This window comes from Alexandromys fortis, unplaced genomic scaffold (genome assembly GCF_014885135.2).
Source record: "Alexandromys fortis isolate MF-2015 unplaced genomic scaffold, M_Fortis_MF-2015_v1.1 scaffold_0, whole genome shotgun sequence".
In the NCBI taxonomy this organism is placed as follows: Eukaryota; Metazoa; Chordata; class Mammalia; order Rodentia; family Cricetidae; genus Alexandromys; species Alexandromys fortis.
Window position 1 is genome coordinate 21,349,860 of NW_026067949.1, and position 15,100 is coordinate 21,364,959.

Here is a 15,100-nt window from a genome sequence, read left to right on the forward strand (position 1 = left end):
TGATTTGAAAACACTGTCACCCTGACAACTTCTGCTTGGTTGCAAGACTCATGGAGTAGAGCTGAGGGTCGTGTACTGCAGTATAGGAGCTGAATGGCCTGTCAGGTGATTGTCACTTGACCGCAGCACCCAGCTACCCAGCCAGCAGGGAGTTCTTTCATAAGGTAAAGTAACTGCTCCAAGGCTGCTGGTGTGCCCCCAGGACAGAAGGTTTTGATTTGAACTCTGTGTGGCTAAGGCCGGCCTTGAACTCCCAATCCTGTGAGTACTGGAACAACAGATGTGTTTTTCCATATCTAGCTTATGATTTACCATTAAATTTAATCTGTAGGTTCCTGTGGCTGTTGAAGTATTTAAAACAAGGCAGTGGCAAGTTTAAAATGTTTTCAAGGGGATAAAATTTGTGGACTTGTGCAAACATGAACCAGCCTCCAAAGGAAGGCTGTGGTAAGAGTGTGGCCAGCAGGGTGCAAGGAGGCTCCCGGCCCTGTACTTAGAGTTCCCCCATAGTGAATGTCTCCTGACTTCTGTACTGCACCAGCCTGCTGGCCTCCTGGTCCTTGCCCAAACTGGCATCCTCATCTGTGTGCCCTACAGCCTCCTTGGGCACCGGGATGACCCTGCAGGGGAGGGGAGAATGAGTTCTGGGAAGGGATTTATTTTTCTTTGGAAGAAACAGCTCAGTTCTACTTAAGAAGTAGCTTTTGGGGGGAAACAGTTTGTATACTGTACAAATCACTCCTTTAAAGCTTACGGTTCAATGTTGCTGCTGTTAGAGAGATCTGTTCACAACATTGTGCAGCCATCACCACAACGCAATTTTCAAAATCTTATGTCACTAGAAAAAAATTCTAACCATCTCTTCACATCCCACCCCTTGTGATAGACGACCACTGATCTTGTTCTGTAGATAGGCCTATCCTGGACACTTCCTGTGAATGCATCTATGGAATAGGCGGCCCTCTGCTGGCTCCTTCCATTTCTCTGATGTTCCCTAGGTCTGCGGTGTTGTCACATCTGTCAATGCCTCATCCTTTTGATGGAGACCAATGCTCCAACCTGCAGGCATGTTGCATTCTGCGTGACACTTCCCAGTCAGTAGACATGTGGGTTGTTTCCACTTCTTGGCTGTTAGGAACCATAATGTTTGGAGCATTGTTGGGAAAAGGGGTTTTGTGGATGACTGTTAAGAAAGGGATGTAACGTCCACACTGCTACGTGTACTACCGTCCTGTAGTGCCTGTACTACGCGTACTACGGTACTATGCCTGTAGCACACCGCCTGAACTACTGGAGATTGAAACACACAAACACAGAGACAGAGAGACAGTGACACGGGTCATCCTTGAATCCCCCAAGAATGCACACTTTATTGTGTTCCAAGGCAGCTTATATAGTGCCTTCCCTGACCAATGGCCACGCCCTAACTCTCAGCTGCAAGCCAACAGAAACCTCTCCCCTGCCACGAGGAACTCCTGAGGATCTCATGCTTAGAGCAGCTGCAAGCCTAACAAGTTGTTTACAAAAAATTCAGGGTCTGGGGGCCCACAGCCCCCAACAAAGGGAATTAGGACTAGGGGTGTAATATGCTGGTAGAGGTTTACCTGAAATCCACAAGGCCTTGGCTTTGAGTCCAGCCCTGAAGGGTTAGTTGGCATGGAACTCCCTTCCCAGGTATGCTCCTGTACCTCCGACCCACTGGGCTGGTTATACCCAGTGGGATAGAGGGAGCAGGGGTCTTGGCACCTAAGTCTTCCCTGCAGACTGTCTTTGCTTTCGCTTCAGCTTTTGCATCCTGGTCCTGCCCTCAAGAGCTCATGGGAAACCCAGTATCCAAGGGGCCTCCCTCAGGGCTCCACAGTTTGCCTTTGCCCCTGGGAGCCAGACAGAGGGTCACGGGTTGGGGCATTTGCTAGGTGCCACATTTCCTTCAACTATCCTCAATTGTAGCACAACCCAGAATGCTTTGGGGACTTGTGGAAACAGGCTGCTGGGCATCACCACAAAGTTCCTGGTTCTGGAGATCAAATTATTTGGAGAGGCACCCTCATGGTCCCAGTCACTTACAGGAAAGGGCTCATCATCTTCTGATCTAAATTTGGCCCCCGAAAGTTCAGAGTAATAAGTAAGAGGGACATCAGAATGCAAAACAGAACTGTAGCCTGTAGCAGACTGGGGTGCTGCACACTGTTTTCTTTGCATGAAACTCTCTGACCCCTACCAGCAGCTGTAGTGATTCTCCTCCGTGTGTCTTAAGCATCTAGTGTCTCTGCATTTACACACACAGAAGTCCTGGTGTCGCTCCTCATTTAGGGATGGTGGACAGAATGAATAACGGATCCATGGCTCCCTCTGCTCTGATTAGCTCCCTCTGCAGCTAAGTTCCAGTCAGTTCTAATTAGCATTAAATCCACTCTCTAGTTGCACAGATGACCTGTTCCCAGTTTTAGGAAGAAATTGCCAAGAGTTTTGTCTGGTCTGAGCACTTCAGCTAGTCCTTGTGCAGAGAGAGGCTGTGCCATAGTAAATGAGCGTGCCTCCGGTTGGAAGTTTGTGGCCTTACCTGATGACTTACTAATGAAGCATACATTTTAGACTCCCAGGAACCCCAAAGCTCTGGGAGGTTTAAGATCTGCCTAGTCGGATGGTTTTGTCCTTTACATTTAAAGGAAGGAACATTTGTCCCCTGGGGATGGTGATGCTGTGTGTACCCCTTGTGTGTGGGCTGGCAGCTCCAGGGTTACAGCTCTTGACAAATTCAGCAAGCTCTTGCTTTTGAGAAAATCTTGAGACAAAGCCAGCAGATGCATTATGCTGTTTCTAATCGGACTTGTCCAAGTAAATTTGTTTTAGTGCTTTCATACAAATGAAAATATTTTCAGCCTAAGTCCTAAAAGATTTTAAACATTGTTTACAAAAACAGAAACACTATCATTATGGTCTTGCATAATTCTGGATGTAATTGGTAGTGGCAAATGGCAAATTTTATAATTGAGAGAACTGAATTTTCTACAGAATGCTGAGAACTGTGGTTCATTTCTTATAGGGGCACTTTAGCTGGAGAGCTTTGGGTAAAGGACATTTTGGTAGGTTCTATTATCTGGGATGAACAGCCACATCTAGTCTCAGACGGTTTTACTGTTTTCCCTCAGTCCCCATTCTGGGGTTGTATATTGGCCTGAGTTTAGGGGTGTGGTGGGGTATATAGAATCATTTGACTTCCTCAGCCCTGTGAGGTTTCAATGGGTGATGGAGGAAAGTCATTGGTTAAATAAACTGCCTTGGCCCCGAGTAAACAGAACAGAATGCTGGGAGGAAGAGGAAGTGAGCTCAGACTTGACAGCTCTGCTCTCTGGAGCAGAGACCCCAGGCTCCTCTCTCCCAGGCAGCTCTGACCCAGGATGGATGAAGGCTAGAATCTTCCCGGTAAGACTGATGCTACAGATTATTAGAGATGGGTTGATCGAGATATGAGAATTAACCCGTAAGGGCTAGAGATAATGGGCCAAGCAGTGTTTAAAAGAATACAGTTTGTACGTTGTTGTTTCGGGGTAAAGCTAGCCGGATGGAGGAACGTAGCCCGCTGCTCTTATTACAACAAATGGGGCCTTAGGTTGGAACCCCCTCTGTCTTAGGGTTTCTATTGCTATGGAAAGACACCATGACTACAGCAACTCCTAGAAAGGAAAGCATTTAATTGAGGTGGCGACCTGCAGTTTCTTCATGCTGGCTGCATCTTGATCAGAAGGCAACAGGAAGGGAACTGTGACACTGGGTGGTATCTGGAGCATAGAAAGCCTCAAAGCCCACCCCCACAGTGACACACTTCCTCCAACAAGGCCACACCTACTCCAGCAAAGCCACACCTCCTAATAGTGCCACTTCCTCTGGAGGCCATTTTCTTTTAAACCCTCCATGGGACTTAGATTGGAAGGTGGGGGTGAGGGGTGGCTTTCCTCTTGTCACAAAGTTTTGTTCAGATTGATGTTTGCAAAGAAAGAAAGAAAGGTTGGAGCTCGCCATTCTTCTCTGAAGCAGCGCGCACCACTGAGATAGTCTCTGCAACTCTTCCTTAACTGCAGTCTCAGTCACACCTGGTGTCTGTCCCGGTGTCCAGAAGCCACACACACTTAACGCACATGTTCTTTCAGCACACAGCCAGGTCACTGAATGCCCTTAACCTGTGGGGGAGGGGAGTTCCTCACTTCCTGATGCTCAGTTGTCTTTGTCCTTCTCTTCTCTCATTCCCAGCCATCAAAACTGAGATGGTTTAGAGATTGTGTCTGAGCAAATGCACACTGGTGTGACCACAGCGGGACTCATTTGTCTCCCATAACAAGTATGGCCAGCAGGAGTAAAGCTCCTTCTGTTGACCCTGTGACCTTCCCAGTGCATCCTGACCTTGTCTCGGGCTTACCCTTTCAATGCCTCTTGTGCCTCTTTCATCCATTTTCCCTCCATCTCCAAGTCTTATGAACAAAGAAGGCAGCATCGAGGAGGAAAGTTGTGAGCCTAATCATAAGCCTTCATTCATATCCAGAGAGAAGAATTCTCCGACAAATGCAGTGACAGGGAAGCTGGAAAGCCTTGACATTTGGCTCAGTGCATTTCTGCCTTGTCTAGTATTTGTGGAGTGATGGCGGGGTAGGGCTGGAGGCCTGTAGTTGTGCCTGTGTGGGGGTGAGGTAGAGCTGGAGGCCTGTAGTTGTGTCTGTGTGGAGGTCTGTTGCTTCCTGTTGTGCTGTGTGTTCAGGCAGCCATATTTTACATGGATCTTTTCTCTGAACATGAAGCACCTCCTGCTTATGTTCTCCCCTCTGTGGGCAGTCTGTGCTGCAGCACTGGGAGAGTTCCCGCATCCTTCCAGGCCACCTCAGTACCAATGTTTCTCCCCTCTCCTCTTGTGACCTAGATGGCCTCCTAACTGACTTCTGGTGGCCCTATGGGTGTGCCTATTTCTTACATCTGGTCATTTGTGGTAACTTCCACACCAGCAACTGTGGCCAGAGTAAACCAGCCACACTTGAAAGCAACAAAAAGTTAGCTCCTCATGCTGGCCTTACTTTAGGTGCTCAGGGGCCACCTGTGAGCTCACACAGTACTCAAGGGCACAGCTTTAGAATACTCCCCGCCCCCGCCCCAGAGTGAAGCTGTTAGCTTTCCCTTCGCACTGCCTGCTACTCAGAACCCAGATGCTTGTTGCAGAGCCCGAGTTCGTATGTTCTCTCCTCGCTGACGTGGCAATCTACGGGCAGAGTCAAGATTTCCCACACTTCTCCCCACAGTAGCATTGCTGACAGTAAGTGATGGGAATCGAATACTGCACTTTCAAGGAATCCTGACAGCAGGCGAAGACGCTGAGAGTCATCTGTTCAAATTCCTAACAGATAGAGACAGCTGAGGCTTGTGGGAACAGGACCCATGGAAGGTCACCCAGGCCTTTAGTGGTAGATTCTTATCTCTTTCCAATTCTTGACTCTTTATGTGACACCTGAGGTCACCAACTAGCTTGTCTTCCCTGAGCCTCTTCCCCTCTCACTAGTTTTCAGTTCTGACAGAGAAAGTCGTTCTCCACTTCTCAGCCGTCTCCTTGTGTGCAGTTGTGCCCAAGAGCACTCGGGAAACAATGGATGAACACAACCCTGTCCTCTTCAGAGGTTACTGAGTTGTAAGAATCAGAGGTGACTCTAACTGGCTCACCCACATGGCTGCTGGGAACCAAAACTGGGTCTTTCATAAGAGCAACAAGTGCTCTTAACCACCTGGCCTTTTCTCCAGCCACATGAGACTGTGTGCACTGTGGTCAAGGTGCGAAGATTCTTTGTGCATTTAAATGCTTGTCATCAGTAAATACTCTGAGGCTATAGACTGTGGTAAGTTCGTGAGAGTTTAGATTTTTTTCCTTGTTAAACAAAACTATTCTTAACTTAGTGCTTCATTTTATCCATGAGAGGCTGAGGCCCACAGTGCCAGTGCCCACAGCAGCCTTCATTTGCCCTGTGTGTAGGAAGAGTCAGGGTCAGCAGTCAGTGCTGACCAGTTGCAGAGTGGCCTGGTTAGAAGCTTGCAGTGCTGCGGTGCTGTTCAGCTCGCTCTCAGCGCTTTCTGCCTGGTGCCCTGTCTCCGCTCCTTGTTCTCTGTCTGCAGTCACCGTGTAGAGCTGTGAGGGGCAGTATAGCACAGGGCATGAGAGTCAGGCATCCCTCATAAGGCAGAAGTGTCAGGCCTCAGAAAGCAGCAGAGAACTTGTGACACACACCCACATCGAGAGCTGGAGCTCTGGAGTGTGGGTATTTCAAGTACGAAAATGATGCGACCTTTGGGAGGGCAGCCCGCTGCTGGAGGTCTTGGGGGTCTGGTCACACCAAGCCTGACCTCACACACCCTCCTTTTCCCAGCTGCAGGCTTCCAGTGGGAGTTCTGCAGGCTCCTTCCATTACCTCATCTCAGCGGTAGCCCTTTGTTTTCTTGGTATGTCATGTGGTAAAATGAGAGCAAATCAAAACTCAGAGCCAGTCATGGGAGGGCACTCCCATAATCTCGGCACTCAGGAGGCTGAGGCAGGAGGATCAGAGAGTTCGAGGCCAGACTGGACCACACTGTTTCCTTAAAAAGAGAAGAAGAAGAAGAAGAAGAAAAAAAGCAGCTCCATGCCAGTTAGTCACTCCTGCTGTGATAAGTAATTCTGCTCTTGGCTTGTAGCAGAGAAAGAGAGAGAGAGAGAGAGAGAGAGAGAGAGAGAGAGAGTTGTAACCTTGGAAATGCTCGATCATTTGGAGAGTTGGAGCATTGTTCTGGTTAAGGATATTGATGAAAATTTTTCCAAATGATTTTTGTTGTGTAAAACACATACTTACACTTCGAAGTGGTTAAGAGGGTATATTTTGGTTATGGGTTTTCCTTTTTGTAAAACTGAAACCTTAAAGCCATTAGCACACTTCCCTTGTCCCCAGCCCACATTAACCTTTGCTCGACTTTCTGTTTCTATGAATGCAGCTACTTTAGATGTTTCTGGTAAGTGAAATCGTGCAGCGTAACCTAACATAGTTTCCTCCAGCTAGCTCATGGCAGGGTTTCCCTTTTCAAGGCCACACTATGTTCTGTCATGTGTGTGGTTTTGCTTCAACTGACTGGACTTTGTCGGTACCCATCTCTCAGCTGTTCTGGCTAACACTGCTGTGAACCTGGGTACAAATACCAGAAGCTGGATGCCAGATCACGTAACCCTGGTATTTTAACATTTTGGTGAGGAGCTTCCACACCTTCTATGGCAGCTGTGCCTTCCCACTGGCACAGTGCAAGGGGTCCTGTTTCTTTGCATCCCCACCAACCTTTGCCACTTTCTGGTTAATATGATAGGAGTCATTCTAATGGGTGTGAGGTGATTAACCATGGTGGCTCCTCTGTGACCTGTCTGCTAACAGTGATTTGGTGACCTCCTTATCCATAATATGCACAGTATAGCGACAGCGTCTGCCTGATGGTAGTAGGGATGTTGGGCCGGCCAGTTGAAGCTGTCATCACACAGACTGCAGACAGCCTCATCCTCTTAGGGAGCCTGAGTGCTGGCTTTTCCAGGGAGAAGGGCCGCATCCCACATTTAACAAGCTGCACACTGCAGGAGCTGGGGAAGAACTGGGTCCACTATTTAAGCCTTTTGTTTTGTTGCATGGATTTTCCCCATCCCCTCTCCCCAGCAAAGCACAAAAGTATTTCCTGGCTCTCGGGCCTTGGGCTTCCTTTCATGGAGTCCAACCTTAGATCACATATAACCATTGCATAATAAGCGGATGGGACTAGGGTATCCTTGACGGATGCTTCTGGGCGTGGGGGGCAACAGAGGTTATATCTGGAGCTTTTGGCCACTCAAGCATGGAGTTCTGCTTCAGACCTGCTGTGACTAGCAGCGTCCTGACCAAAGGCTCTGGTGAGATTCTGATTCTCCCCTTTCCTACAGCACTCGTGCTACCCTCTCCCTGAGATTCTTACAGTACTACCCACTTCCTCTTCCTGCTTTCTTCCCTTCCCCAGCACTAAGAAATGCTCACCCAGCACAGGCTGTGCTGTGACCCGGCTGTAAACTTCCAGTGCCCCTCTTCAGGGTTCCTGGTGTGCACCCTACTTTGCTCTTCCTGAAGCCCTGCTTCAGAACCTTGGCTCAGCGGGCACATGCTAAGAGCTTCAGAGCCTGCCTTGCCATTCTGGCCCTTTAAAGAGCAGTTATGGCCAAGGAGCTACCCCATTGCAGTGCTAGCAAATGGCTCATGCAGAGACAGTTCCATGAAGGGCCGGGAGAACGCTTATCCTGGGGAAACAGGACTGCAGGAAACCGGCCCTTTAAAGATGTATGGTTTCATAAATATACAAAAATATGCAAATATGAAGGGAAATGTTTACACTTCTCCGGCCAGAAAAGGGAAGATTAAATTTCTCTTGGAAGTTGCCAGTTGTGCTGCCCTGTTACAGTCTGTCTGTCTTTTCTACTCAGACTTCAGTGTCGTCCTTTACACAATAGCTCTTCTATTGTTTTGTTGTATATGTGTGTGTGAGATAGTCTTTTTAAAGAGGGTAACATCCAGCCCTTGTAATACTCCTTGCCATGTCCCTAATGAAAATTTTAATGAATGTCTAAAATGTATAAGACGTAGTGTCCCCAGGATCATTCGGTAGATTTATCATGTTTACAGAATTCCTGTTGAGCACTGAGCCAAAACAGTTTGTGGAAGTAGAACAAGGGGGCATTTTAGAGTGGCATTTGCCCCTGCTGTGGGTCGATGTGTGCCCCTCCCCTGCAACATAGTCCTATGTGGATGCTCTGGCCCCCAATATGATGGTATTGGGTAGGAGATTAGGTCCAGATGTAGAAGTCCAACCTGAGACAGCTCTGCCCAGCATACTCGCTCTCTCCCCTTCTCTTCTTTATGGTATAATTAATCTCTTGACTCTTCTCTGCTCCACTGTTAGCCCCTGTAACATGTGTGCCATGGTTACACCTGTGCCATGGCTGGGAGAAGCTTGAGGGTGAGTGAGGAAGTGGGTGTCTTCTCTGTGGTTCTCTTTCCCATGCCTCCGTAGCAGCTGAGCAGCAGAGAGAGCCGGTGGTCCAGGAGCATCCTGGTTTACAGAGGTGGGCTGGGAAGAGGTGCACAGCAGTGGAGGGGAGGGGGGTGGCTAGAAGCTCCACTCCAAACAAGCCTCTTCACTGCAGTTAGCTAAACAACATGGGTTGGGAAATCTAGCCCTAGCTTTTTGTAGTATATCTTACTGTTGTACTGAGTGACTCACTGGTCTCCGCCCCTGTCTATTTATACTCAGATCTGGGGTTTTTTGGAAGGAAGTTTATTATGACTTGATTTGTGTGGGTGGTGGATCTGGGTCAGCAGGGAGGGACCCCTTTCTGAATGCATTTCTTAAGAAAATGGTATTAATTTTAGTTCAAACAATTGCCTTTGACTAAGATAATGTGATTTGGCCAGTGTTTGAAAAGACACATGTATTTTTGTACTTTATTTAATGGTCAGGGTGCACATGATGGCTAGAGTCATTGTTTAATGTGAAATTTATTTAAAGGTACGCCTGGGGCTAAGGGGTTAGCTGAGTGTTCCCGAAGCCCTCGTTAAGGTCCTCAGCACTGCAAAAAGTAAATACAAGACATGTCTCATGTTACAGTGTCACATAGTATGAAGCCACCAGTTAAGGCAAACGATGAAAATGTAGCAGCAGTGAACATGCCGACACCCACATCCGGGGCTTTCAAACATGTATGTGAGTAGAATTCCAGTTGTGTAGGCCTCGTTCACTGGGTCTACCCTTCGGTGTATGATTTCTCAGGCCTGGATGGTTGGAGCCAAGGCTGCCTTTCTCACGCCTGTCAGGGTTGCTTCTTGTTGATGCTGCTGGGGCCACACTCTGAGAAGCATTCTGAGGACTGAACTTGTTGCTACGTTTTTATCCACGGGGACCACATGCTGTTGGAGGGAGCTCTGAGACAGATCTTTTCTCTGTGCCCATTGTAAGCTCTGGGGAGAGGAAGCTTGATCATCAACTGTAATCCTGGACACCAGAGTGTAAATCACAATGCTGAGTGATCTGACGACTTTTTAAAACCCCTTGTGGATGAAATCTGAGGGCCTAGTGTGGGTTCCAGTCAGCTGGTTCCTGCTTTCTGACACTCTGACACAGAAGTTGTGGCACACCGTTGTTTCACTTCTCCTCTGCATGTCCATCAGGGTAGAGGTCTTACTTAGCAGGTGGCCTTCGTGTGTTGACCCAGCTTACCAACTTGACCCGGGTCTTGGTGGAACTCTTTGTGGTCTCTGATTCTCTCTGCTGCTTTGCCCATGCTTTATTTCACACAGTTCCCTGGCCTTGAAAGCTGCACTTATATCTCAGGACTCAGCACTTGACGGCCCCCAGTCCCACAGAGGGTTCAGTTAGGGTTGGTTGGCTCATTCATCATTAATGGCCCTTTGAACTCTTGTCACCGCTGTTGAGTTGTCTTCAACCACTCCTGATACTGTTTGGAATGGGACCCATTCAGCTATCACCTTGGGAATAGAACTTGGTTTTATTTCACTATTGTTCTGAGCTGAAGTGGATGGATGCTTGGTCTCATGAGGATTAATACTGAGTCTGTGATGTTCTTATAAAGTTATATGTATATAAAGGTATATGTGATAAATATCCACCTATCTCTGTAGCTCTCAATGAGATAGATGGATAGAGTTTATGTAATTTAAGAATAAAGTTATTTTTAGAGAGTTGCAGCCCAGTCACTTGTTACCAATATTGCATGCTGTACAAGGCTATGCTATATTCTGCCCCTCTGATTTCTTTCTTTTCTCTTCAATCTTTCCAGGATGTTCCAGGCTTCACTGGTTCACTTTACTGGGATGCTCTTATATTTGTTGTTTGTTTTGGGGGTTCCATGGTGGTGTACAAATTTGTACTCCCACAAACAATGGGTGAGTGATGTGGGAGAGTGTTCTTGTACACTGTAAAAATTTATCACTCATATTGGTTTAATAAAACAGATGATGGTGTCCTTTGCCATGCAGAAACTTTTCAGTTTCATGAAGCTACACTTATTAATTATTGATCTTAGTGCCTGAGCTAACAGCGTTCTGTTCAGAAAGTCTTTTCCTGTGCCAATGAGTTCAAGTCTATTCCCCTCTTTTTCTTCTATCAGCATTTTATGTTTTATCTGGTTTTATCTTAAAGTCTTTGATCTATTTTGAGTTGAGTTTTGTGCATAGTGATACGTATGGATCTATTTACATTATTCTACATGCTGACATCCAGTTAGATCAGTCTATATTTTTGGCTTTTAAAAAAATCAGGTGTCAAGCCAGGCGGTGGTGGCGCACGCCTTTAATCCCAGCACTTGGGAGGCAGAGGCAGGCGGATCTCTGGGAGTTCGAGGCCAACCTGGTCTACAAGAGCTAGTTTCAGGACAGGCACCAAAGCTACAGAGAAACCCTGTCTTGAAAAACAAAAACAAAAAATCAGGTGTTGATAGATGTATGGATTTTGGTCTGGTTCTTCTATTCTATTCCACTGTTGAGACATAGCTGTTTTTGTGCCAGTATCATGTGTTTGTTTGTTTTTTATTATAGCTATAGTACAATTTGAGGTCAAGAATGGTGATACCTCCCACAGCTTTTATTATTCATGATTGTTTTAGCTATCCTGGGGTTTTGTGTGTATGTTTTCATGTGAAACTATAAATTTTCCTTTTAAGATATGTGAAGAGTTGTGTTGGACTTTTGATGGAAATTGAATTGAATCTGTAGATTGTTCTTGATAGGATGGCCATTTTTACTAGAGTAATCCTACCAACCCATGAGCATGGGAGATCTTTCCATCTTCTGATATCATCTTCATTTTCTTTCTTCAATGTCTCAAAGTTTTTATTATACAGGTCTTTCACTTGCTTGCTTAGAGTTACCTCAAGAAATTTTATATTATTTGAGGCTATTATGGAAAGTGTTGTTTTCCTGATTCCTTTTTCAGTCTGTCAATTGTATATATTATAGTGATCTGATTTTGTATCCAGTCACTGTGCTGAAAGTGTGGATCAGCTATAGGAGTTTCCTGGTAGAATTTTGAAAGTCACTTATGTGTGAGATCTTATCATCTACAAGTAAAGGTACTTTGACTTTTTCCTTTTCAATGTAATCCCCTTGGTCTCTTTCAGTTACATTACTGCTCTAGCTAAGACTCTCAAATACTATATTGAATAGATACGGGGAAAGCAGACAACCTACTCTTGTTTCTGATTTTAGGGAAAATGCTTTTGAGTTTCTCTCCATTTAGGCTGATGTTGGCTATAGGTTTGCTGTAAACTGCCTTTATTAGATTGAGGTATGTCTCTTGTATCCCTGATCTCTCCAGGGCTTTTTTCATGAATGGGGTATTAGATTTTTGTCAAAGGCCTTTTCGGTATCTAATGAAATGATCATGTGGTTTTTGTCTTTCATTTTGTTTATATAGAGGATTTCATTTCTCAATTTACATATGTTGAACTGTCCCTGCCTCTCTGGGGTGAAGCCTACTTGATCAAGGTGGAAGATCTTTTTGATATATTACTGGATTAGGTTTGCAAATATTTTATTGAGAATATTTGCATCTATGTTCCTAAGAGAAATTAGTCTGTAATTCTCTTTCCTTGTTGGGTCTTTATGTGGTTTGGGTATCAGGGTAACTGGCCTCATAAAACAAATTGGAAAAAATTGGTTTTTCAAGACAGGGTTTCTCTGTAGCTTTGGTGCCTGTCCTGGAACTAGCTAGACCAGGCTGGCCTCGAACTCCCAGAGATCCGCCTGCCTCTGCCTCCCGAGTACTGGGATTAAAGGTGTGCGCCACCACCGCCCGGCTCATAAAACAAATTGGGCAGTGATCCTTTGTTTCTTCTCTGTGGAACAGTTTGAGAAGTGTTGGCATTAACTCTTCTTTGAAAATCCGGTAGAATTCTTTGCTAAAACCATCTGGCCCTGGACTTTTTTTTGATTGGTATACTTTTAATGACTACTTGTTTTTCAGTAGGGATTATAGCCCTGTTTTTTAAATTGGGCTATTTGTTAAATTTATTATCTGATCTTGATCTAACTTTGGTAAGTGGTAGCTATCAAGAAAACTATCCATTTCTTTTAGATTTTTTGGTTAGGTGGAGTGTAGCCTTTTTACAAACATGTCCTCAGGATTTTCTGGATTTCTTTAGTGTCTGTTGTTAGGCCCCCCCCTTTCACCCCTTGGGTTGTTAATTTGGATCTTCTTTTTGTGCCTTTTAGTTAATTTGGATAAAGGTTTGTCAATATTACTGATTTTTTTTTCTCAAAGAACCAACTCTGTTCCATTGAGTCTTTGTGTTGCTTTGTTGTTGCTGTTTCTGTTTTTTTTTTTTAATTTCAGCTCTGAGTTTTATTGTTTCTTGCCATATACTCCAAAGGTTTGATTTCTTTGTTCTAGAGCTTCCAAATATGCTGTTAAGTTACTAGCATGAGAGTTCTCCAGATATTTAACATAACTTAGCGTTATGAACTTGTCTCTTAGAACTGCCTTCATTGTATCTCGTGTTTGAGTATGCTGTGTATTCATTTTCACCCAATTCTTGAAAGTTTTTAATTTCTTTCTTAATTTCTGTCATGACCCACTTTTTATTCAGTAGAGAGTTGTTTCTTTTCCATGAGTTTGTAGGTTTTCTGTTGTTGAAATCCAGCTTTAATCCATGGTGGTAAGATAGGGTGCCAGGTGTCATGCCAATCTTCTTGTGTCTGTTGAGTCTTGCTTTGTATCAGAGTATTTGTTCAGTTTTGGATAAAGTCATGTGAGTTACTGAGAAGAAGGTATATTCTTTTGTGTAATATGTTAGGTCCATTTAGTTTGTAATGTCAGTCAGCTCCAGTAATTCTCTATTTGACCTGTCTATTGGTGAGAGAAGGCTTCCACTATCAGTGGGTGTGGCTTAATATGTAATTTAAGCTCTAGTGTTTCTTTTAGGAATTTGGGTGTTTTTGTGCTTGGTGCATAGATGTTAGAATTACAGTGTCCTCTTGGTGGATTTTCCTTTCACGATGTCCTTCCCCACCTCTTCTAATTGGTTTTGGTTTGAAGTCTTTCATACGACCTTGCGAAAATCAGACAAGCTTATCTGTGTCCCCCAGCAAACTGCCTTGATGGCTTGCAAGTAGGCAAAGGCAGAGAACATTAGGAAGGGATTTATATCTTAAACCTTGGGTCATCGTCACCTCAAAACGGTGCTTGCAATCTTGCAGTTTTGAGGAAAACTGAGGTCACAACTGGTCCTTCATAGCCTCTGTAGACAGCTCTGGTCAGAAGCTGCACTGGACTTGAGACCAAGCAGCCTAAACCACTAGGAGTGAGACCAAGCAGCTTAAACCACTAAGAGTATTCCTTGTTCCTGACCAAGTTACAACCCAGTGTTTTTAGTTCAGATGGGCAGGTTATTAGAAGAAATGAAGCATTTTGTGCTTCGGTGTGTGCTCAAGGATCTCATAGTAGGAAACTCAACTTCAAGAAAGGCAGTGACCGTACAGTACCAATGGCGGCTAGGGAAACGCGAACACAGGATTGTGTTGGAGCTGCCAGTCTGAACTGATTTTGTTTGGGTGATTTTAGACGTAAGCTGCCTGTGAAGGGTGTTTCAATCACAGATCTTAAGTTCAGTATACCCAGTAGCTCCTGAAATGCTGCTTGTCGTGTGGGATCCAGTTGTTCAGGGACCTCTGTTGCCTGTTAGTGCTAGGCTCACAGTATCATGTGTAACAGGAACATAGTTTCTGCAGATAAAGGGATTTCCATTCATGAAATTCGAGGAGTTAAACAAAACACAGGTATTTAGAAACGGACATGGGGACGTTGGAGGTGAAGTTGCTTCTCGTGATAAGCAGGTGACTCCCGTGGAATCCCTATACAGCTGCTTGCTTAGTCCATTGGTCTTTCTGGGCCTCAGTTTCCTTTTCAGGCAATTGTGTATTTCTACAGTTGTCCAGATGAGTGACTACCTGTGCAGATGCCCAGTACAGTGTCCTGCGCTTGGGGATCTATTAACAGTGCTGGTTCATATTGTCCCTAAGGACAT

At 45.4% G+C, this 15,100-nt stretch overlaps 1 protein-coding gene across 3 annotated transcripts in view; it reads left to right on the forward strand.

Moving 5' to 3' along the window:
- Tbc1d1 (TBC1 domain family member 1) overlaps nucleotides 1–15,100 on the forward strand; it is a 176,598-nt gene that overhangs the window by 119,116 nt on the left and 42,382 nt on the right. The gene's annotated exons all lie outside the window — the stretch shown is intronic.